This window comes from Sciurus vulgaris (assembly GCF_902686455.1).
Source record: "Sciurus vulgaris genome assembly, chromosome: 13".
In the NCBI taxonomy this organism is placed as follows: Eukaryota; Metazoa; Chordata; class Mammalia; order Rodentia; family Sciuridae; genus Sciurus; species Sciurus vulgaris.
In genome coordinates, this window is record NC_136474.1 from 36,445,218 (window position 1) to 36,468,268 (window position 23,051).

The window sequence follows — 23,051 nt, forward strand, 5'->3', positions numbered from 1 at the left end:
CAGAGTACAGTAAATGGAGAAGGCAAAATCAAGGAGTGAGGGATTTAAGAGTGTTCTGGAGACCTAAAATCTTTGCCCAAACTGTTGTGTAATGTAACCTACAGATGGAGTAGGAGGAAAGCATACGCTGATGTTTGGATGAGTGAGACGAATCAAGAGGACGTAGTGCAAAGGGGATGAAAACTGTGTTCAAAATGAGGAGCCTGAGCTTCAGGGTAGAGAGCTTGCAACGCTGCAGCCAGGGTGGTCTCCAATGCAGGCATGGCAGGTGTGTAATAGTGAACATGGGGGTGGTCCTTTCAGGTGCACTCCTTGGAAGAAGGAACAGCCCGAGGCTCCCCAAGGAGACCCAATGCACTTCCATCTGGTATCGCAGGCGCTTCGTGGTTCGTGCTTCCCGCTGCAGACCTCGCGCATGCACACGTGCTTGGCCAGAGCGGTGTGGCGCTCGCCGGCCTTGGTCCAACGGTCCAGTGTCGGTTGCAGTTGCCACGGGGGAGATGCCAATGCAGGAGCGTGGGTGGCGGTTTCCCGACGGCCGGTGGAACTCCCATGGCGGCGTCCAGAATCGGTTTCCAGCCCAGAGGTACTGGACCCGGGTGCCTCTCCCTCCCTGGTCCGTCATGCTCCCGTCTTTGTCCTGGTTGGCGGGCCTCCCCGTCGTGTGTCCGCACCGGCAACGCCGCCCGGAGGCTGGTTCTCACCTGGACGCCATCAGCGCCCAGACCAGGCCCTTCGTAGCCCCACAGCTCCTGTGCTGGACGCCAGCGGACGGTCGCCAAGGCGGTGCCAGCGCGGAGCCTCTGGGTAGGTGTCCCTGGCAGCCCGTGGCCGCAGCCCTGAGCGGAGCCTCCGATGGGATGGAGCAGCGGCATCCCCTCTGCAGGGAGGTGGCCAGTGTCCAGGTCCGTGGAGTTGGGACGGCCTCTCCTCGTCTCTGGGAGACCTGTGTGTGCTGGAGATGTCGGCGGCCTCTGCGTCCTTAGGCAGAAGGACACTCCTGTCCTGTGACGCTGGTGACTTTGCAAAGGGGATGACAGAGCCGCTCTGGCCCTTCTGCTGTGGTCACGTCCGGATGGACGTGCAGTTGTAGGTTGGCTGTGGCGGAAGAGTATGGAAAATGGACTCGATGACCTGAGAAGCGTCTGCCCTACAGTCGTTCTGCAATAAAGAGATTGAGATTTGGTTATTAAATTGTGTGGTGTTCATGGATCGCACACGGGAAATGGATTGCATGCTCTCCTGTGTGTTGGTGGGTTCCTGGGAGGCCCTTGTGGGTGTTTCTGGGTGCAGGAAGTTTTCCTTTGGTTTTGAAGGCCAAAAAATCATGGGGTGGTAATTTGTATGAGAAACTACACGCTGGGCATTCCTGGTTGGCACTTCCTTTCATGGGGTGGTGTTGATATGCATTCAGAATGTGGGTTCACTGTGTTTTCGACTGACTGAGGAGAATCTGAGATGTTTTCAAGTGTGGGTGATGGTGTCCGGATGGATATTTGAGAACAAGGAACAGTCAAGTTTTGTGAGACTGTAGGCTTTGATGTGTTTGGAGAGGGTAAGAAAAAAAGGGGCATAAACTCAGGTAATTGGGGTTAGGTGTTTGCAGTTTAGTTGTTTACTATTTTACCCGTGTCCTTGTTATACATTTTCACCTTTGAATGCATCCTGGGAATTTTGGGTATAATATGTGTGTTTACATGTGGGCTATGTTTAGGAAAGTGTCTGGCTATGTTTCTGGCTATGTTTCTTTTGGTTTGCAAAGTGCTTGTTATAGTAGGGAAATGAGGAGGGGTATTTGTATATTGAGGATATGGTGTTAGGTTATGGGGTTTTTTAAACATTTTTATTTTTGTTATTTGTGTATATGTATTTGAGTACAAGAAGGCTGGTCAGTGACTAATTTTGTGGAGTACTAGGATATATTCAAGTGTGGAGTTGGTAGGATTCTGCACTTTGGAAGATGAGTTATACATATTTGGAAATGTGTGAGCTTGTATATGAGTAGTATAATATTTTTGTATGTTGGAGGACATTTGCATGTAGTGGGTAACTGTATAGAAATAAGATCCTATGGACAGTTCCCTGTATATTGAGTTTGTATTAACTGCCTCATCTCAGGTGTGTGAAGGCCAAGGGGTACAGCTAAAAGGTGAGCAATTGTATAGCATGTGCAATCCCTGAGTTTCATCCTTAGCAGCAAAATAAATAAACAAACAAACAAACAAATAAATAAATTGAACAATAGAGATGAGAATGTGTGAGACCATAGTATCCTTTGCAGCAATGCACAGAAGAGTATGTGTTATTAGAAAAGTTTGTGACCAAGTTTGCTTCAGATTTCAGAGTTTTTGAAGTTGCAAAATATTTCCAGATTTTACTGGTTGAGTATCCCTAATCCAAAAATCCAATGTTAAAATGCTCAGTTTGGTATTTTTTGAATGCTGATATGATGCTAAATAAAATTTCAGATCATTTGAGATTTCATTTCTTCAATAAATTAGATATAAATGTCTAATGTATGAACACATGGGAATTGTTTTCTTAATACTTGTAAATTTTAATTCCAAAGAGCTCCTGGTCCTGTTGATCTCCTAGTTTCTTCAAAGAATACAATGAGAAGGATTCAACTGTGTCTAGCACAAAATACTATTTCCAGCAAATAAAAAATTCCATTCCTTCAGTTTGGTCCTAGAGAAAGATGTGCAGGTAAAATTCTAAGGAAGGGGAGAGAAAGGGCAGAAGGGAGACAACTGAGCTAATATCTGGGGTCATCTGCTCACAGTAGTTTTAAAAGGCAGTAATAGCAAACAGGAGGGTTGAGGTGATCCCAGATAACAGCAGCGTACAGTCAACAGTGCCACAACTGCAGCTGCCCTGGAAGGTGGTTGTTGGTGGTTGTGATTTGCAAAAAAATTATTTAAGACACTTTTCCATGCCTCACTCCTCATTCAGTGGTGCCATAGATTTCAGGCTTACTAAATGTGCTGCTTTTTCCTTTACAACAAGGGACAGTTCAACTCCACAGCCCAGTGAAGCAGCTTCTCCTTTCCATCCCCTGTCATCAGATGTACTCAAGGGCACTTGCACAGTGCTGGTACCTCCTTGGATGTGGATGACAAGGGCAGGAGGGAGTCCTTGCGTGGTCTCATTTGCTTGAGGGGATTTTCGTGTTAAAGGGGTTAACAACAAGTTAATGAAAGAGTGCTCTCGGTATCTGGATTCTTCAAATGTCATCTATTTCTCTTTGTTCATTACTACAGTTCATGAGGACAACTGGGGGTTTCTTATGCTTTGCTAAACAGAAAATTATTCATCTCTCAGTTTTAGAGTGTATGTGCTCCCTACAAACAGGGGAGGCTGGTCAATTCCACAGGGAATCTAGATTTTTTCCATGGAAAGTAGAGAATGACTAACAACCACCTGCCCCAGGGGCTGCTCACACATGAGCAAAGGGGATTAACAGTTTTCAGTATTTAGAGTCAGGTGTAAGAACACTCCCAAGGCCTCATGGGCATGTTTGCAGGATCAAAAAGTCCTAGCCACACTCCCAGAGGGTTCATAAACCCAGAATAGGTCTGGAGAACAGACCATGCAGGCCAGTTCAAGGACTTTCCCTTTCCCTGACACATACACACCAGCTGTGGGTTCAGGACAAACCTATTATTTCCCCACCTATATCCTGGGGATATGAGAACTTGCTTAATTCATGCAAAATCATGGGAACAGTGGTCAATGATACCTGGGAACCATCATTATCACCTCAACCTCTGGCTCACTATCTGTGAATCAGTTACAGATGTGCCCATCAGGCCCTCACCCCAGGTATGCTCCAGTACACCCTGAGTTTTCTGCCTAAAACAGCACTTCATTCATGTCAGTTATTGCCTTGAGGAACCCCAAATCAGGATGCTCCCTAGCCCATGTTCCACAGTCACATTGCACAGTAGTGTTCTAAGTGTGGGAACTTCAGATGCTCTTGGAGGCCTTGTGCCCTGCCCCCTCATATCTACCAGGGACTGGAGGCCTAGGGGCTGCTGTGGGCAGGTGGGAGCTTTCCCAGACACAACAGTCGCCATGTCTCAAGCCTCACTAGCCCTCCAAGCCTGTGACTGACTGTCATAGTCAGAACAAGACACCCTCACCAGCCTGCCTTGATTCATTCATAGTTTTCCCTCATCATTGGTGGAGGACTTATTGCAGGGGTGCTCCTCTGACACTAAAATCTGGGGGTGTTCAATTCCCCTTCATATAATAAGGTAGTATTTGCATATAATCTGCATAATCCCACTATATATTTTTATCAATCTGTATGATTTATAATACCTACAACGTAATGCTAAGTAAATAGGTGTTATAAGTTATTATTGAGGGACTAAGAAAGGGCTGGTACTGTAGCTTAGTGGTAGATTGCTTGCCTTGCATAGATGAGGCACTGGGTTTGATCCTCAGCACCGCATAAAAATAAATAGATAAAGATATACTGTCCATCTACAACTAAGAAAACATTTTTCAAAAGAGTAGTGAAAAAGTGTGTGCATGTTCTATACAAAATTTTCTTTCTCAAAATTTTTCATTCATTCAAAAACATTTCATTGTGCAAGTGCTGGGTCCCAGGTACTGGAAACAGTACTAAACAAAACAGATAAAATTATTTTCTTCTTGGAGCTAATATGCAAATGGCAGAGAGGCAGACCAAAAAAAAAAAAAATAATAATAAGACTACCTGACTAAAATATGCATTTTTATAAAAGTTTTTAAGTGGTTTTTGTATATTTGCTGAGTTGTGCAACCATCACCACGATCAATTTTACAGTATTTTTTTTATTACTGCAAATAGACAATCCAAGCCTACTACCTACCATTCTTCATACCCCTTGTCCCCAAACACCAAATCCTTGGCAACCACTAATCTGCTATCTGATTCTATAGAGTCACCAGTTTTGTAATTTCATACACATAGAGTAGACAACAAATGTCCTTTCATGACTGGCTTCTTTCACTTGGCACAATGTTTCCAAGGTTCATCTACATAATAGCATGGAGCATCACTTCATTCTTTCTTATGGCACAATAATGTTCTCTTTATGACCAGATTACATTTTGTTTATCCATTCATCCACTGGTGGATGCTTGGGTCATTTTGACCTGTTTCTAATTCAGTGCTGAGCAGAATTTTCATAGCTGACCATCATAGGCAACCCTGAAGGGGAATTCTTGTCTGCACACAGAGAAAAAGTCAGTGCCTTCTTGACTCCCTCCTGGTTGCTGCTGGGGTCACCTCTGGAGTTGGCTAAGGAAGGTCTCTTTGGTTCTATTTCCTTTCTATAAAATGGAACTACAAGTCACTGTTTTCATATGACTTTGTTGAGCACCTGTCACAGGACACCCACACATGTAGGCACAATGCATGCATGCAGCCTTCATTCACAACAACCCTCTGCAACAGGAGGGAGTGTCACTGACCCTCAGAGGGGAAAAGCTCTAGGGAGTGAGGAACATCCCAAGGTCATTGAGCCAGTCTTCAAACTCACATATGACTGAAGCTGTGCACTGGAATCCCAATCTACTCTTCTACTATTAAAATTAATTCATTAATGTTTTCAGTAACTTTTAGATAACTGAAGGATCTTTGTAACAATGTATTTTATATGAATTATATATTATAATCATAAAATACATTGTTAATTATAATATAATTATATAATTATTAATTATACAATATTTAATTTATACATATAAATATTTTATGAATATATAAATATACATTATATATTATAAATATTTATATTTATATGTAATATAAATATATGTAAATATGTTTGGGGGCTGGATTTGTGGCTCAGTGGTAGAGCACTTGCCAGGCACATGTGAGGCACTGGGTTCGATTCTCAAAATTATGAGTGCAAACCAATCATTATAATTGGAATGCACAGAACTTTGTCCTTCAACTGCATGTTTGAAGAAACTTTCTCACAAAGAATCATTCTGATGTTAAACCTATATAATAAGGATGCTGAGTTATCTGTGGATCAATATATTCTCATCAGAGTATAATAATCCACCTGTTCTCAGCTTTCTCTCTCTCTCTGTCTGTCTTTTTTAATTCCCCATCACCCCTCACCAGTTTTGGAATTAACTGTTGTGCAGGTTGTGGAAATAACCCATACAGCCACACTCTTTAAAGCCAGGAAACACTAGAGTACAGGTACAGGTGAAATCAATAACTCCAGAGCACTCTGATATAGGTGATATTTAAGTCTGAATAAATGTCAGGTCCCAGTATAGATAAGGCTTAGCTCACATAATATTTGCCTGTACATTTTCATAGTAGGGTTCATGCTGATGCTCTAACTAAAGAAAATATCTTCCTCTCCATGTAACTTGAACATTATAAAAAAGTGTAGACAAACTATTTTCTGAATAGAAATGGTCACTTATGGGCCATTTTCACAATTGGATGAAAGATAAATGTTTACTCAGAGACTGTGGTCCTTCTGAGGTTCATAGAAAAAAAAAAAGGATAGTATACAAAATTTAAGTCAAAATCACCTCAACTGAAGGGCCTTTGAGGCAGGGACACAGAGGTGTGAGCAGTGCTATGGAGTACATCGATGGACCAGCAACAGCAGAAAGATGGTTGCATCTCCAGGTATCAGGGGCAGGGAAGGATGTATTCCTGAACTTTGTCCTGAGACTGTCATGGAAGAACTGCTGCCACCTCAGCAATGGACTTAGAAAAACTTCAAGAAGACAAGAAAGGCATGGAATGAGCACCTTGGTCTCTTCATCTTCTAGCCCACTTCTTCCTAGCAGTGCTTTCCATTGGCTGACAGTGAATGGTAACCAGAGGTTCATGGATCTGGGATGATGGAGGGTGGCATAAACTCAGGATGCTGCTGAGGGATGACAGAGAGAAGAGTCCATCAAATTGTGCAGAGTTGTGAATGTCATATGTATATATCTTCATTGATGGTCTGATGGCTTTCAAAATGCTTCCAACACCACACAGTATATCTTAAGGAAGAAGGTCTTGAATGACTCTCAGGGATGATTGTCTATCTTTTCAGTACAAAATTGTACCAGTTTATCTCTACTGAAAATGCCTTTTTGTGTTTAGAGTGTCACCAAGCTCAGTTAAGAGAATTTGCAAGATGGTAAAGAGAAAAAGCAACAACATAAACTCCATAGACTGAGAAATAGTATCTCATATGGAAACATTGAAAGCTTATAAAGATGAAAGGTTAGAAAGAAGATGAAAATTATGAATTATGGAACACCAAGAGGATGAAGAACATAGAAACTGGAAATTATTTCTTAGCAAAATCATTAACAAGAATTAAAAAGGGAAAAAAGAATGGCCACTCAAGAAAATTAGCAAACTGCTTTTCTTAAAAAAACAGTCATAGTTAACAAGCAAAGTAATATTCATGTGCCCCTTAAACAGTATTAGATCTGAAACTCCATTTCTGCCTTTATATATCAACAGAGGGAGTAAGGCTATCTCCAGGACAGAGGTGTTTATTCAATAGTCAAGTTTTGGTGAAACAGTCCTCTGCTGTCACTTGTATGATGAAGGTCAATGTAGTAAGAACGAGCTCAGACAGAGGACTAACTTAATTCTGATGTTAAAATCAATCTCTTTGGAACAGAGATTATGGTTTGAAAGAAGAGAGCACATTCTTTGATGTGCTGTATATTGCCTGCCCTACCAGTCTTCTTCAGCAGGTGTCATTTCACACACTGTGTGATCTTTGGCACAGTAGAGCAACCAAAGAAATCTGTCTAGCTGAAGCTGGATGCCAGGAAAAGATTCAGGGAAGTTGGAAAAATATTTTAATTTTTCCTGAATCTCTGAGATTCAGCCATCACAAATGAAGAATCACATTTGGCCTTAGAACCATCCTTACTGATTCATTAGTAGACAAGAGCCGGTGGTAAGGACTGGGAATTTGCCGGGGTCCAGCCCTAGCAGGAGTCCATGGATTCCACACTGGCAAACGGGGCGCGAGGAGACAGCGTCGGCGATGGATGGAGAATGAAAGACACAGACTCTAGTTCTGGTGCAATCAATCCCACTTTATTCTGGGGAAGGCTGGGTTTATATACACTTTTCTTCAGGCTATGATGACAGGCTTATGATTAATAAAAACAAAGAAGTTTCCAAAGCATAGGCAGAAATTGTTTTTACCGAAATCAGTAACTGTACAGATTACAAATATTTAATTAAGTCAATGAGCTAATACAATGTTTATTTCCTTAATATCTAAACTCTATGTGACCTAAGGCTATTATTATTCTCGCAGTTAAAGCAATAGACAAATAATCTCACATGACCATTTCTACTAGGTCCATCTGATTAATATCTAAATTGCTAAATTACAGGAGGGCAACAGTCCCAATGGTTCCCATGGCTAAATTTTTATACTGAATAGATTACATTGTCTTATGTAGCTCTTTTTCTCAGAACAGGACATTGTGTACCAATGTTTATTATAGGAGTGACCTATTCTTTGTAGGAAGGAAGGAATGTTGTGAAGCCTTATTCTTTTACCTTACCACCACACATAAACAAAATCATCATCTGGATTAAACCACCCTGTAGGAGACAGGGGGAGATCTATATCTACCTTCTTTAAGGGCTTGACTTTAGGGGGGTAGCAGGGCTTGCCATTAATAAAATAAGCTAGTCCATATCTAGTAGCTACTGTGAGAGGTGCTTTTTGCATACTCATGGTTGGAAAGACAGATGGTTCCGTGGCCAAATTTATGTACTGCATTACATGTTCATAACAAGCACCCCAGGAAGAAGACACATCACACAGTGGTAAAAGATTTTTTACTACTTGTGGCTGAGAAGGAGTTATGGTCCCTAATGTTTTATTAATATTCTTGGGAAACTGTAGTACTCCCTTCACCCTCAGTGATTACTACCAAGGAACAGTATGAGTAATATAATATTAGAAACATAATGCAGAAAAAGGACCAGAGCCCGGAGGCAAGCATCTGGCATCTCCCGGGACGATGAGTCCTTGCAAACATCATTCCCCCAGTGGATCCTTGTCAAGCACTGGTTGGGTTGCCAGGCGCCCCCGCAGGAATTAGAATCCTGCATAAAGTGTAATTTGATGGTTTCAATATATACTCATGGCAAGAGCATTCCACGGGTTGTCTGCATTATTTTGTTTATATTCTTTTTATTAGAATAAATTTTTATTTGTGAGCATACATATACTTTAGTAAAGGTAAAATATCTGCTAAGACTTTATATTCAAATTCCGGAAGAGTTTATATAAAGTGTTTGATAGTAGGAACACATGTCATTAGATACTATACAGTATGCTGGCTTAGTGGATTGTAAAAATGCAAAATTGCCATTATAAAGCATAATAGAGGTGAGAAAGTGGAACATTAATATAAGAACCCCATAGAATAATGCCATCATGTGGCATATTGCTAGTGTGTAGAATGAATGAAGCTGAGATTGTTTGAAAAGAGTCATTCAGTGAAATGACCTTTGTTATCAAGCCCCTGTATGTTGTAGTATATGGTTGTTAAAAATGCTTTTAAAATTATTTGTCATATAACTTTAATTATGATAACCAAAACCACATTCAGTTTAATTTTCTTCATCTGTTAGTTAGACTGTGGTCAATATCCAGAATATATACGAAAGTCTAATTCATTTTGGACAGAGAAAAAAAAATAATAATATAGAATATGTTAGGATATTTAATAGGAGGAAACTAATTAGCCTTCTCTACCTTCAGAGGCCCGAGAAAGTTGAAAGATTTATTAGTCAGCTTTTGTTACTGTGACAAAATATATGATAAATCAACTTAAAGAAGGAAAGATTTGCATAAACCAAAACAATTCATGACCACTGAACCAAATAATTACTATACAAAGAAGATCTCAAAAACAAATTCCAGAGCCCTCAAATGGATGAAACTGCAGGAGAGCAATTAAGTATGTAAAAATTAAGAATGAATTAAATCTGTGAAACAAAAAAAGTCTCAGAACAATAGACATTTCATAATAACTCTGAATATAAATGGTCTGAGTGGCAGAATGTATTGAATAACAAAGCCCAACATATGCTATTTGCAAGATACTCATATTAAATACCATGACTGAATGTAAAAAATGCAAAAGTAAAACATATTCTAACAGTCCAAAAACAAATAGGAATAGCTTTCCTCATAGTTTATAAAAGAGATTTTAAGCAAAAATTCATCAGCAGACATGAGGAAAGTCACTATAAACTGTTAAAGGGAACAACTCAATGAAAAGATAAAATAACAGGAAATATATAAGCCCCAAATGTTTGTGCACTTAATTACATGAAACAAACACTTCTTGACTATAAGTCCCACTCAAACCCCAATACAATGATATTGAGTGATTTGAACACACCCCTGTCAATATTTTAGTGTCTGGCTTTGTATTTCTGTGTATAATATAAAATATTGGTCTTGATATAACTAGACTTCTGTAGATTGAAATTCTTCTTTGTAGGATCTTCATAATTTTGTTCTAATATTAAACCCCATTTTTTCCATCTTTTTTCCTCTCAGCTTAATTTCATTCATTCCATAAGTATAGCCCCATTCAATTAATACTAATGTAAAACCTAGCAGGTGTCACCACTCACTATGCTGGATGCTGGGATAAGCCAGTGAAGTCAGAATTGAGGACAGACTGTTAATGTAGAATAAGAAATATGGTTGAATGGAGGAATGAAGGCCAGCTCAGTCTGGTAAGTTGGAGACCACCCCTGGGAGATTACAATGTCAGTGTCTTCAGTGCCTTTTTGATCACCAAGGTTACCTGCCTAACTACCCCTCCCCCAAAAAAGCTCCAGGCAGGGAATTTCTAGTTAATGGCCCTTGGGCCCTACCTGCCTGAATCCTCCCTGTGACCCTTCCCCGCAGCCATCTGCTTCTAACCATTTTTGTCATGTCAAGGCATTTCCTGGGCCTAGTCATGTAGGCAGGAAGGAGATAGATAAGGAGGGAGAGAACAGGTGAAAAACAAAGAAACCCTAATCTATAAAAGATGCAGGAGGGCTGGGGATATAGCTCAGTTGGTAGAGTGCTTGCCTTGCATGCACAAGGCCCTGGGTTCAATCCCCAGCACCGCAAAAAAATAAAGAAATAAATAAAAGATGCAGGAGCATGCTCACTTCTTGGGATTCTAGAACATCAGCCATGGCCCCCTTCTCCCTCCTGAGAGAAGTCTCTATTACTACTTTTAATAAAATCTGCTTAATATATGCTTCCTTTGGTGTGCTTGTCTGACTTTATACTTCAATATCTTGAGGAAGCAGAACTCATTGCTGGTAACCTATGGTATCACCTGGATCAGGACAGGCCTGGCCCTAGCCTCTTCAAGCAACAATTCTCTCATTCTCTGGTACTTTTGAAAGAATGGACATTTTTTTTTAAGCTGTCTGAGGTCACCCTCCCAGTTATCTTAACTCCCTAATGTCACCCTCCCAGTCATCTCAACTCCCTAAGGTCACCCTCCCAGGAATGGGAACAAAGCCCTTAAAGCTGTTCCAAGAAACAGCCCCAAACAGAGAATAAAAGGGTAAATTGAGCCAGATAACCAGATAGTGATCAAACAGAATGATTACCAGAAACTATTGACCAGAATCTACGCCCTGTTGTAAAACATTGTGAAACATGTTGTATGTTATCAGCAAACCCAGACCCCCTTTGGAATTTCCCGGCAGCTTTGTCCCCCTTTTTCCTTTCATGTGCGACCCCTCCCGATGTGTGGTTTCTGCCTTTATAAACCTACAAGATTTTCTGCTAGGGACTCGACTCCTCGAGTTGGGTCCCAGCGCGCTGGAATAAACACCTCTTGCGGTTTGCATCAAGTGACGCCTCCTGCGGTTGATTGGGGTTGCCGTCCATCCATGGGACAGAGTTGGGGTTTCCTTTTTGGGGGCCTTACACTTTCTCAATCATATTATCATGAAGGAATACAATTTATAGGGAAAATCTCCAAGTCTTAGAGGCCAAGGAAACTACAGCAACAAGGAAACAGCTTGCAGCTGAAAATAAAAGGAGGAGAAAGAAAGGCTCTCCTTTGATAACAGTGTCCAGAAATAAAGAATGCAAAGAATCAAGGGAATCTTGGTGACCTAATAGTCATACACCTTTCACATGAAATTTGCATATTATGTAAATAGCCATATTAGCATATTATGCAAGTAGCCAGCCAGGACTTTAACTTTATAATAAAAGAAAACACATTATCACAACAAATGAATTACAACAGGAATAGTTACATTAAGAACTCTATTATAGGCATTCTCGCCAAAGGTAATCATTTTGGTAAAATGTTATCTACCTAAAAATGTTTACAAATAGATCTGAATATTTGGAAACAAATCAGAGTGTCAGTAAATATAAAGTAACTCTTATAAGTCAGCATTAAACACTCAGTGAGAATTTTTAAAAGCAATAAATTAAAAATAAATATAAAGTTAAACAAAAACCATATTTGGGAGAGAAAGCCTTTCATTCAATAAGTCAATAGTAAGTTCTCTGGGAGCATTAGTGGGGGAGCTCCCCCAGAGAGAGTGAATAGTGAACTTGCCTATTCACTAAGTAGTATCTTTCTTGTCCCTTGTGCCAATGATCTCAGAGTTATCTGGAGAATTAAATTATCTAAGTTCCTTTTTTTTCTATCAATCCACTATTATAAGACTTTTGCTGTTGAACTACTAAACAAGTAAAACTTTACATACAATAATGAATATAAATAATCCATTATAATATATGGATAAAAATACCCAAAGAATACATTAAATTACCACTAAGCATCCCATTTAAAATGACTTTTATAAAAGTCTTTGTAAAAAGTGTCTCTATGTAATTCAACTATTGCAATCACTGGGGTATTTGAGAACAGAAGCTACTTATTACACACAGAAGGTAGGAAGTGACAGTTTCCCCAGATGTAAAACTATGAACCTCTGTTCCAAAAAGAGTGAGAGGAAATACTTGTGATTTCACTTTATAATCAGTAACTTCCTTAATAGATAAAATTTGTACGTTTCAGTTTCTAACAGTAAATATTAAAGTAGGAGTGCATGTAGCAATCAATTAGGGAAGGGAGTCCATCTAACCAGTATTGCCACTAAATGTGTGCTGACACGTTTCCACTCTCTTAATCTAGACCACAAAAAGGCATTCCTGAAAGCACTCAGAAAACCACTCTGGATGTAGGAACTCATGCAAGAGATTTTAAGCTGACAGGCAGAGTGTCTGCCCCCAAGGGAGAGAGAGAGAGAGAGAGAGAGACAGTGAGAGAGAGAAAATAGTGGTTGAGCTGTTCTTAGATAGTGGAATTTCACCAGCTAATAACAATCTGACCAGTGATTGATGAGGAAGTTTTCAGGCTAGCAATCTAGTTCATACAGTATACGTGTATAGTAAAGTAATTCCATAATCCAGTAACACAGTGATTATCATTCTTAAGCATGCTTTCTACATAACTGTACGTGCTAGAGTGAGACTATCAATTCGTTGCAGTAGGTTTGTTTACACCAGCATCACTGCTGACTGTAAGTAATGAACTTTGCTACTCCAGCTACCACATCGCTCCCTTATAATCTTATGGAACCACCATCATATACATGACCCATCACTGCCAGAAAAGTCTTTTGCAGGGCATGACCATCTCAGTATGTAGACACCATCAATGCAGCTTAAGTGACAACCTACTGAAAGAATGTAAGTGATCCACAATGCTCTTAGGAGCTGCAAAATTTTGCTTGTTGACTAATCATATTCTTATCTCATCTACCACTTTCAGCCTTTTGTGAATTAAACATCATTCTGTTAATATAGCTGTCCTTTTCCTTTCAAAAACAATCTGGTGAATTCATACTACAACTAATATGAAATATTCTGTGTCAACTCATCCCTATGGTGGTCCAAGAATTAAGCTATAATATGCCTTATACACAGTGAACCATTGCTTTTAGAAAAGCTAGAAGTTTTCATCTAGAAATGCAGTCAATATTTTACTCACAACATTAAGCAAAGGCTGACCAGTGAGGAGATGATCTGGGCACAGATGTGGGGTATGGAACATGGCTCTAGGATGCCACAGCTAGTGTCTGAGGCAGGAGAGAAATCACACACAACACAACACTGGAGCTGTGATGAAATGCAACCGATGACCTTTACTGTGATGTCAGGCCACACTTCTCAGAGGACAAGGCTGCCCTGCTTCCTTCCTCACTCCAGGACTTGGGATTTCAGTAAAGTGGAGTTTAAACAGTTGGAAAGGAAGGGGCATTTCAGGCAGTGGGAATCTCTGTGCAGGAGACTGAGACAGGGAAAGAGATGGTGTGACTGTGGAACCAATGGGGAAGGAACTTGGCTGTAGTTTAGGAAAGGAGATAGAGGAAAAGTTTGAGTCTGGGCATGTGGGTTAGGGCCACACTATAGGCACTCTGGAGTACCAAAACAAGAAAGAGAATCTGAATCCCACAGGCAAGGCAAAGCCAAGGGAGTCTTTCAGGCTGAAGGGACAAAGACAGCATCTGTCCTCATGAAGAGACACTGCAGAAGCCAAACTGAAGGAGGGGCTTCAGGGAGCAGGGCAATGGGGTTTGTTTTAAAAGATAGATTCCTATTTAAAAGTTGATTCCTATTTTAAATATAGTATCAGATTTTAAATACAATATTAGAAGCTGAGATAATAAATAATCAAGAACAGGTAACAACAGAGATCATTGCATTTAGAATACACAAATTCTCTGAAGCTGCCACAGTTCCAAGTTGGGTTGGCTCCTGTAGCACAATTGGGTTTTGTGTTTTTGTGTTACCTTCTTTTCTAAACAGCTACAATTAAATCAAAGTGATGGCAACCACTCTTCCTCCTGGGGCAGGGGTGCAGGCCAGCCTGCTCTCTGCCTCCTCTGTGGAGTGGGCTCATCGCCTGGGCCCTGCAGAGCCTGTCCAGGTCCCTGAGCCCCTGGTCCTTCCCCAACCTGTCAGAGTATAAGCCAGGCTTTCCTGCTCAGGAGAGCCCTGCCTTTCCCACTCCAGAGGTGCTGGGAAGAGATGCGGTTAGGGACTGAGAAGCTGCCCCAAACAGGGGCCCTTGACCCTAATGACCTGAAGTTGCCATCAGCCCCTGCCTATGGTTTGTTAGTGGCACTGGGGTTTTAGAAAATGACCCAGTAGAGATAGGTCATGTAGTGGTGGCAGAAGGGTGTCAAGTTTAATGTCAGTCTGGGCAACTTAGTAAGACTGTCTTAAAATAAAAAGGGCTGGGTAAAGCATGAGAGTCCTGAATTTCATCCTCAATATTGAAAAAAAAAAAAAAGAAAAAGAAAAAAATATATGGGTTATTTAGTGAGTCCGTGAAGTGGCCTCACTTAGCCCTGAGTGAAAGTCACAACCACATGGCCCTCAGGGAATGTCTGACAGAGACTACTAAGTCATGTAAATGGGCACAGATGGGGAACAACTGGGGAAGACAAGGGTTCCAGGGTTGGGTAACTGTAAGTATCTTCAATACCCTTTAAGTCTTAAGTGGCAATATGTTCTGTCTCCAGTGGCACCTGGAGGTACTGACTCCTTCCTCAATGGAGGGAGCAGAGCTGCTTTGGAGGAAGCACATTCAGTTAAGCAGAGCCTATTGGTTCTCTGTAAATATGATACTAACCATGTGCAGGCCAAAAACCCTTTTTTGCACATGACAGGTAGGCAAAGCACTCAGCAGTGACTGGAATCTATATTTTAGTTTCCATTTTAAAAACATGAAAGGCAAATGAAAATTATACAATACTAAAATATGCACAGTGTACTTTTCACAACAGATTTGTTATTAAAAGCTGATTTTAAAAGTAAAGGAGAATAATGGCAATGAGATGGTGGACGAATGAACTCCAGGCTCTTGATCTCACAGAAACATTGAACAACTAGAAACACTAAAATAACTTTAGAGACAAGTGATGGAAATTTTAAAAGAAGCTGAATATTAATGGTAAGAAGTTTTTTGACTTTTTTACTTGGCCCTGTCCTACCCTCTACCCCATTGCAGCAGAGAATAATTTGGGGAAAGCAGCAGCTGGATCCTCACTTCCTTCCATAATCTAGAGACAGCTGGTTTGCAACTCTGCCTGAGGAATTGGTCCCTGAAGCATCAAACTCAAGAGTTCAAATGGCCAGAAGTGGTTCAGAATAGGGGAAACCAGGTATAATTCACAAAAGCCATTCTGAAGGTAACCACAGACTCACAGACACCTAAGGCTGAAGACCACCACCAAGGAATATGATAGAACAGCTCAAGGTCCCTAGAAGAAGGGTTAGACTCAGGAAAATTCAAACAGGATGAAGCAGTTGCATATAAGGAGTATTTGGGGGAAAAGGTAAGTACAGGTCCTGAGATGACACACAGGCATGTGAAGGAGGCAAGAAAGATAACAGAGGTAGGGAGGTTACTGCATAAAACCACAAGCCTTCAATCAGGCTGGCTGGTGAGGGGCTCCTCATGCATGGAACCAGTGTGGTAGTGATTTTCTTAATTCTCAATTTTCAACAAAAGATCACAAGACATACAAAGAAACAATGAAACTTGACCCAAGGGAACAAAATAAATCTGAAATCATAGGTTTTGGATTTAGTAGACAAAGTTGTTTCCTTTTGTTTTGTTTTCTTTTTTTTTTTTAATTTGTTTTGTTTGCATTACTGAGGATGGAACACAGGTCCTCATTCATGCTAGGCAAGAACTCTACCACTGAACTGCGTGCACAGTCCTTTTGGATTTCCGTTTTTAGTCAGTGTCACTAAATTGACCAGGCTGGACTTGAACTTGCAATTCACCTGGCTTATTCTCTCACATAAACAAGAGCTGAAAGGATCCATTATTGTCAAACCTGCACTACAAAAAATGCTGAACAGAGTCCTTCAAGTTGAAATGAAAGGATACTAGGCAATAACTCAAAGCCACATACGACTATCAAATTCTCCAATAAAAGTAAGTACATAGTGCATTGGCCCTAAAGCAAAGAAGTACAATGATACACTATGTCCTTGAATGCCCCCTTTCTGTTTCCAAAATACCTTGCCAAGTTAAAGGAACAATGAGGGCAAGACTGAGCTGGAAACTCTGTACGCATACTATCTTGAAGGACACTGGCTTTCTCTTGTGCACACTGGGAACTAGGGCAAACTAGTGCTATCCGTAGAAAGCTACTTTTGTGCATGTACACTGGGACAGTTACTCCTTGGGATGCTAGTCAGACAGGTTAAGCCTGCTAATAATGCTGATGATGTCACTGTTTCTGAAGCCTAACATACAAAACCCTTCTGAGTGGGACAGACATGGAATGGAGGACTTTGTGGAAATTATATATAGCTTGCCTATCCAGCCACCAATGAACAAAATACTAAAAGAGGAAGCACTAGCTGGCAAAATCTTTTGAGGGGCAAAGGTGCTGTCAGCCTGTCACCACTGACCTCTTCTTGCAGCAGTCACTGATCTCTTACAAGTTTTCCCTAGTGAAACTCATGTCTCCCACATTGTTCTCAGTCACTTTCTTTGTCTGCAACCCACCCCACTGTCTCAGCACAACTGGTCTATGGATAAGACCCATGGATAAATTTAAGACCAGTTACTACTGTAATTTTGGTTTATAGCTACAATTCTTTATTCTACAGGATTTGAAAGACAGAAGCATAAAATAATTATAAATCTATGTTAATGAGTACAAAATACATAAAGATTTAATTTGTGATGTCAACAATATAAAGTGAAGGAGGCAAAACTATAAATAAAGAGTTTTGCATGTGATGATATTAAGATAGTATCATTTTAAAATACATTGTTTTAACTTTTGGATGTTACATGTAATATCCATGATAATCACAAAAAAATTACAGAATTTACACTAAAGGAAAATGAGAAGGGAATAAAAACTATATACAACAAAAATGCAATTAAACACAAAGAAAGGCACTAAAAACAAATGCAAGACAGCGAGAACAAATTATAAAATCACAACCATAAGCCCATCACTAGAAGTCTTTACTTTAAATAACAATGGGTTAAATTAATCAATCCAAAGGTATCATAAGGGTTTAAAAAAAAAAACAGGATTTAACTATATGTCCTATAAGGGACTTACTTTAGATTCAAGTATGCAAGCACAGGTTGAATGTGAAAGGATAGAAAAAGATAGTTTATGCAATTTGGAGCAAAGGAGAGCCAGGAGTGATTATTAGTAACACCAGACAAAAACAGATTATGCCAAGAATTGTTTCAAGAGGCAAATAATATCATATAATGATAATATGATCTATTAACCAAATTGATATAACAATCAATAAATATATATGTAGCAAACATCAAAACCTTCTAATTAAATAGCAAGCACTGACACTGAACAGGAATTGAAAATCTGAACACAACAAAAATAATCCAAAATTAGACATACCCAAGAGAATGGTAGGAGACTTCAGTAGCACACTTCTAACAATGCCCAGAATAAGACAAATCAAAATAAACTAGAAGACTTAGCCAACATTATCAACCAATTAGACCTAATGAGATAGAAAATACGGTGTGCAACAATAACAACATATACAGTTTTCTTAAATGCACATGCAGCATCTTCCAGGACCATAAGGTGAATCATGAGATAATGACTAATAAATTTTGAAAAATTCAAAGTATCTTTGTGTCATGCAAAGTGTCTTTTTATCACAATGGAAAAAAAAAACAAACTAACTGTCTGAAGGAAAACTGGAAGATTTACAAATATGTGAAAATCAAACAACCAATGGGTCAAGGAAGACATTGAAAAACAAATGTAAAAAGATGGATGAAAATAAAAACCTGAACAATAGGCACGCTCCCTGGTATCGAGGCGACCCATGGTTAGCAACGAAGGCCACGATGACAGATTACTGCGAAGAGCAGCGCAATGAGCTGGAGGCTTTCAAGTCCATATACCCCAATTCCTTCACAGTATTATCAGAAAATCCACCCAGTTTCACCATTACTGTGACATCTGAGGCTGGAGAAAGTGATGAAACTGTTCAGACTACTCTCAAGTTTACATACAGTGAAAAATACCCAGATGAAACTCCCCTTTATGAAATATTCTCCCAGGAAAACCTAGAAGATAATGATGTCTCAGACATTTAAAAATTATTAGCAGTACAGGCTGAAGAAAATCTTGGTATGGTGATGATCTTTACTCTAGTGACAGCTGTGCAAGAAAAAATAAATGAAATAGTAGATCAGATAAAAACTAGAAGAGAAGAAGAAAAGAAACAAAAAGAAAGAGAAGCAGAAGAAGCAGAAAAGCAATTATTCCATGGCACTCCTGTTACAATAGAAAATTTCTTAAGTTGGAAGGCCAAGTTTGAAGCAGAACTTCTGAAAATTAAAAAGAAACAGATGAAAGAAAAAGAGCAAGAAAAAGTAAATTAAGTGGGAAACAGCTATTTGAAACAGATCATAATCTTGACACATCTGATATCCAGTTCTTGGAGGATGCTGGAAACAATGTGGGGGTAGATTAGTCTTTGTTCCAGGAAATGGATGGCTTGGAGCTGGAGGATGATGATGATCCAGACGACAATCCCACTGACCCAAGGAGTGAGTGACTCGGCAGACTAATGGACTATCCCCATCTACAGAGAAGCTGGACTGCCACAGCATCTGTGGCTATGCCTAGAGGGTTTTGATTTTCCTTTCTTTTTTTCTAAGAAAAAAATAATTGTCAGGAGAATATTATTCTGATCACTTTCATCATTGAACTTAAAAAACTGATCTTAAAGTTTAAAAAACAAAAGAAAACAAAAACCTGTCAAGCCAAAACTTTCCAAAAGTGCCTGGAAAAAGAACAAATTAAACCAAGAGCTGACAGAAGGAAATAAAAATATACTGAATAGACAAAATGTATTTCCCTCTCCCTCTAACATGAAAGACATTATGCTGAGAGAAATAAGCCAATCATGACATGACAAATACCATATGATTCTACTTCTATGCAGTACCAACAGCAGTCAAATTCATGACGCGAAAAGTACGATGGTGGGCAGGGGCTCAGGAGAGAAAGGTCGGTATTGAATGAGCATGCATTTGCAGTTTAGGAAAAAAAAAATTCTGAATATAGATAATGATGATGGGATAGCAATGAGAATATAGTCAATGCCACTGAATTACTCACTTAAAATTGGTTTAAAATGTGCTGGGCACGGTAGTGCATGCCTGAAATCCCAGTGGCTTGGGAGGCTGAGATAGAAGGATGGAGAGTTCAAAGCCAGTCTCAGCAAAAGCAAGGCACTAAGCAACTCAGTGAGACCCTGTCTCTAAATAAAAATACAAAATAGGGCTGGGAATGTGACTTAGAGGTCCAGTGCCCCTGAGTTCAATCACCTGTACCCACCCCCATTGGTTTAAAATGGTCAATTTTACATTATGTGTATTTTACCAGTATAAAATAAAATTACCAAACAAAGAAGCATCTTCATTAATGTGAGGATTGCCAGTGAGGCCCACAGTGATTATTGATACAGAAAGAAACTCAGAACTTCTGACATGTAAACTTCCTGTGGTGATGGGACCCCATCTAACTGGTCACACAGGTACAGACTTCCTGTGTACTCTGGCCTCTGCCACCTGTTCTCATCCCTGTTTGCATGCCAACAACACAAAAGACTTGCACTTCATTGGGAGTCACCCAGTGGCAGAACACATGACCCCATCCTGCTTCCCCACCAGGCATGTGAACAAAAGACTCTTCACCAAACAAAACTTCATACAGTGTGAATCCCACTATTTCCTTTATGCATTGCCATTACTAATACCATTTTATCTTAAACTAGTGAAATAATAAACTCTGAATTATTAATCCAAATAAAAAGCCAGAAGACAGTATCAGGCATGGTGGTGCACCCCTGAAATCCCAGTGGCTCAGGAGACTGAAGAATTAGAATCACAAGTTCAAAACCAGTCTCAGTAACCTAGTGAGGCCCTGTCTCAAAATAAAAAATAAGTAAGCCTAAAGATGTAACTCTGTGGTAAAAACACCCCTGGGTTCAATTCCCAGTACCAAAAGAAAATCAAACGATCAAGAAAGAAAGAGAGAGAGAGAGAGAGAGAGAGAGAGAGAGAGAGAGAGAGAGAGAGAGAGAGAGAAAGAAAGAAAGAAAGAAAGAAAGAAAGAAAGAAAGAAAGAAAGAAAGAAAGAAAGAAAGAAAGAAAGAAAGAAAGAAAGACAAAGCTTCACACCCAGGATTCCACTGAGAGAAAAGCCCAGGATCCACAGCCTCTCACCTTATTATTTGGATGCTTACACCCACAAGTTATAGTCAGTCCATTTTGGTTTAAAGTGCCTCCCACTGAAATCAACCAGTGAATAGAAAACTCAAAGAAGAGTTCCCCAATTGAATGACATTCAGACTGGCTCTCTTGGGAACACAATGCAGCTGCCAAATAGAAGGAACAAATATGAGAGCTACAAAGTTAGCCTCTGGCATACAGCATAAAATGGTGTTAATAAGGAAAATGGTACCTGAGTAAAGAAGTAACTTGGAAAAAAGAAAAGAAACCACGGTACATATACACAATGGACTATTATTCAGCCATAAAGAAGAATAAAATTATGACATTTGCAGGTAAATGGATGGAGTTGAAGAATATCACGTTGTCTTTTATTTCTTAAGTATGTTTTTTATAAATCACATTAAAATGGGATTTGAGATTTAAAAAAAAAAAGGCTAAAATCAGGAGAAAGGTAACAAAGCAGAAAGAAAAAGCAAAGCAACCTCAACTGCAAATTGAATTTACATGAGAACATAAATTAAAAATGACACTAGAAAAGAAAGTTTACATGAGAAAATAAACTTGAAATGGAATTTGAGAATGACACGGTGAATTATAAACAGAAAGGGACAAGTCTAGTCATATCCTTTGACCACCAGCCTAGAGGGCAAGTGAACTGAGGCAGCAGCAACCTGATGAACTCCCTCCTCTTCTGCAGGTGGACTCACCTCTCCAACTTCTCACCTGCATCCTCAGTTCATCTTTTCTTCTTGAGCCTGGTTGATTCTTGATGTGGATCACAAAGAAAGCATTTTGCCCAACACTTAATGCCTCCTCAATGCTGCCTGAGGAACCTGGGGAGAACCATGCCTGCTCTCAGTCTCACGCTTGCTAGGGAGACAATCCAGAGGCACCACACAGTTTGGGATCTTCACTGCCATGTGTAAACTTGAACAAAGGTGAGCAGCATCTCTGAGCAGGAGCACAGCAAAACCAAGTCACTCAAAGCTCCTTTCAGGATCCTCAGGTGAGCAATGCTTCAGGACACCTCTGGCCACTGTCCTCCAGCTTGGGCACACTCCGCTTTCAGGTGACTCTGACTTGCCTCTTCCCTGCCAAGGGCAGAGCCATCCTCCTAAAGTCTTCTGAACTCCTGGGTGAAATTCCCCGGTAGAAGAAGGCCCAGATCATGCTGGCGCCCTGCCTTAGCTCACAGCCCTAGGTTCAAACGCAGTCGCTGGGAGATGGGCGTAACCTGCCAAGCCCCAAACCCCTTGTTTTCCACGTTTTTATCCTGTTTTCCTGAAGAAACTCCTCACTGAACCCGTCGGTCTGCCTACCCATAGAAATGACTACTCGGGCTCCATTTCGTTGTCAGATGCAGTTCCTACCAGGGCTGGTCCCCTGCCGATACCCACTTTAATTAATGAATTAGTCTTTGCCTTATCTCTATAATTTGTGATAGATTTTCTACAAGTTGGCGAGGGTGGCTTGCGAAAGTCCCCAACAATTTCCCTAGGACTTCGCGGGCTTAGGAAGCTGCACGTCAGCCCAGCGCCTCTCCCCGCCGGCCCGGCCCAGGTCGTTCCTGCCCAATCCGGCGCCGGCGGCGGTCAGTTCTTGCGCGGCTGCTGCGTGGCGCCTCCTGAGCTGGAGGGCACAGGGCGGCTACAGGGGAATGCTGCGGCGACCCGGGTGCCCACCCTCTAGGGCTCCGTTAGGCGCCGGAGAGCCTGGGCCCCAGC

General features: G+C 40.5%; 1 long non-coding RNA gene and 1 pseudogene across 2 annotated transcripts in view; both read left to right on the forward strand.

Moving 5' to 3' along the window:
- The window catches only part of LOC306642744, an 838,964-nt gene that overhangs the window by 388,965 nt on the left and 426,948 nt on the right, over positions 1-23,051 (forward strand). The window lies entirely within an intron of this gene.
- On the forward strand, positions 18,885-23,016 carry LOC306642619 (RWD domain-containing protein 1-like; annotated as a pseudogene). The gene is made up of 2 exons: positions 18,885-19,635; positions 22,772-23,016. The product of its transcript is annotated as an RWD domain-containing protein 1-like (transcript).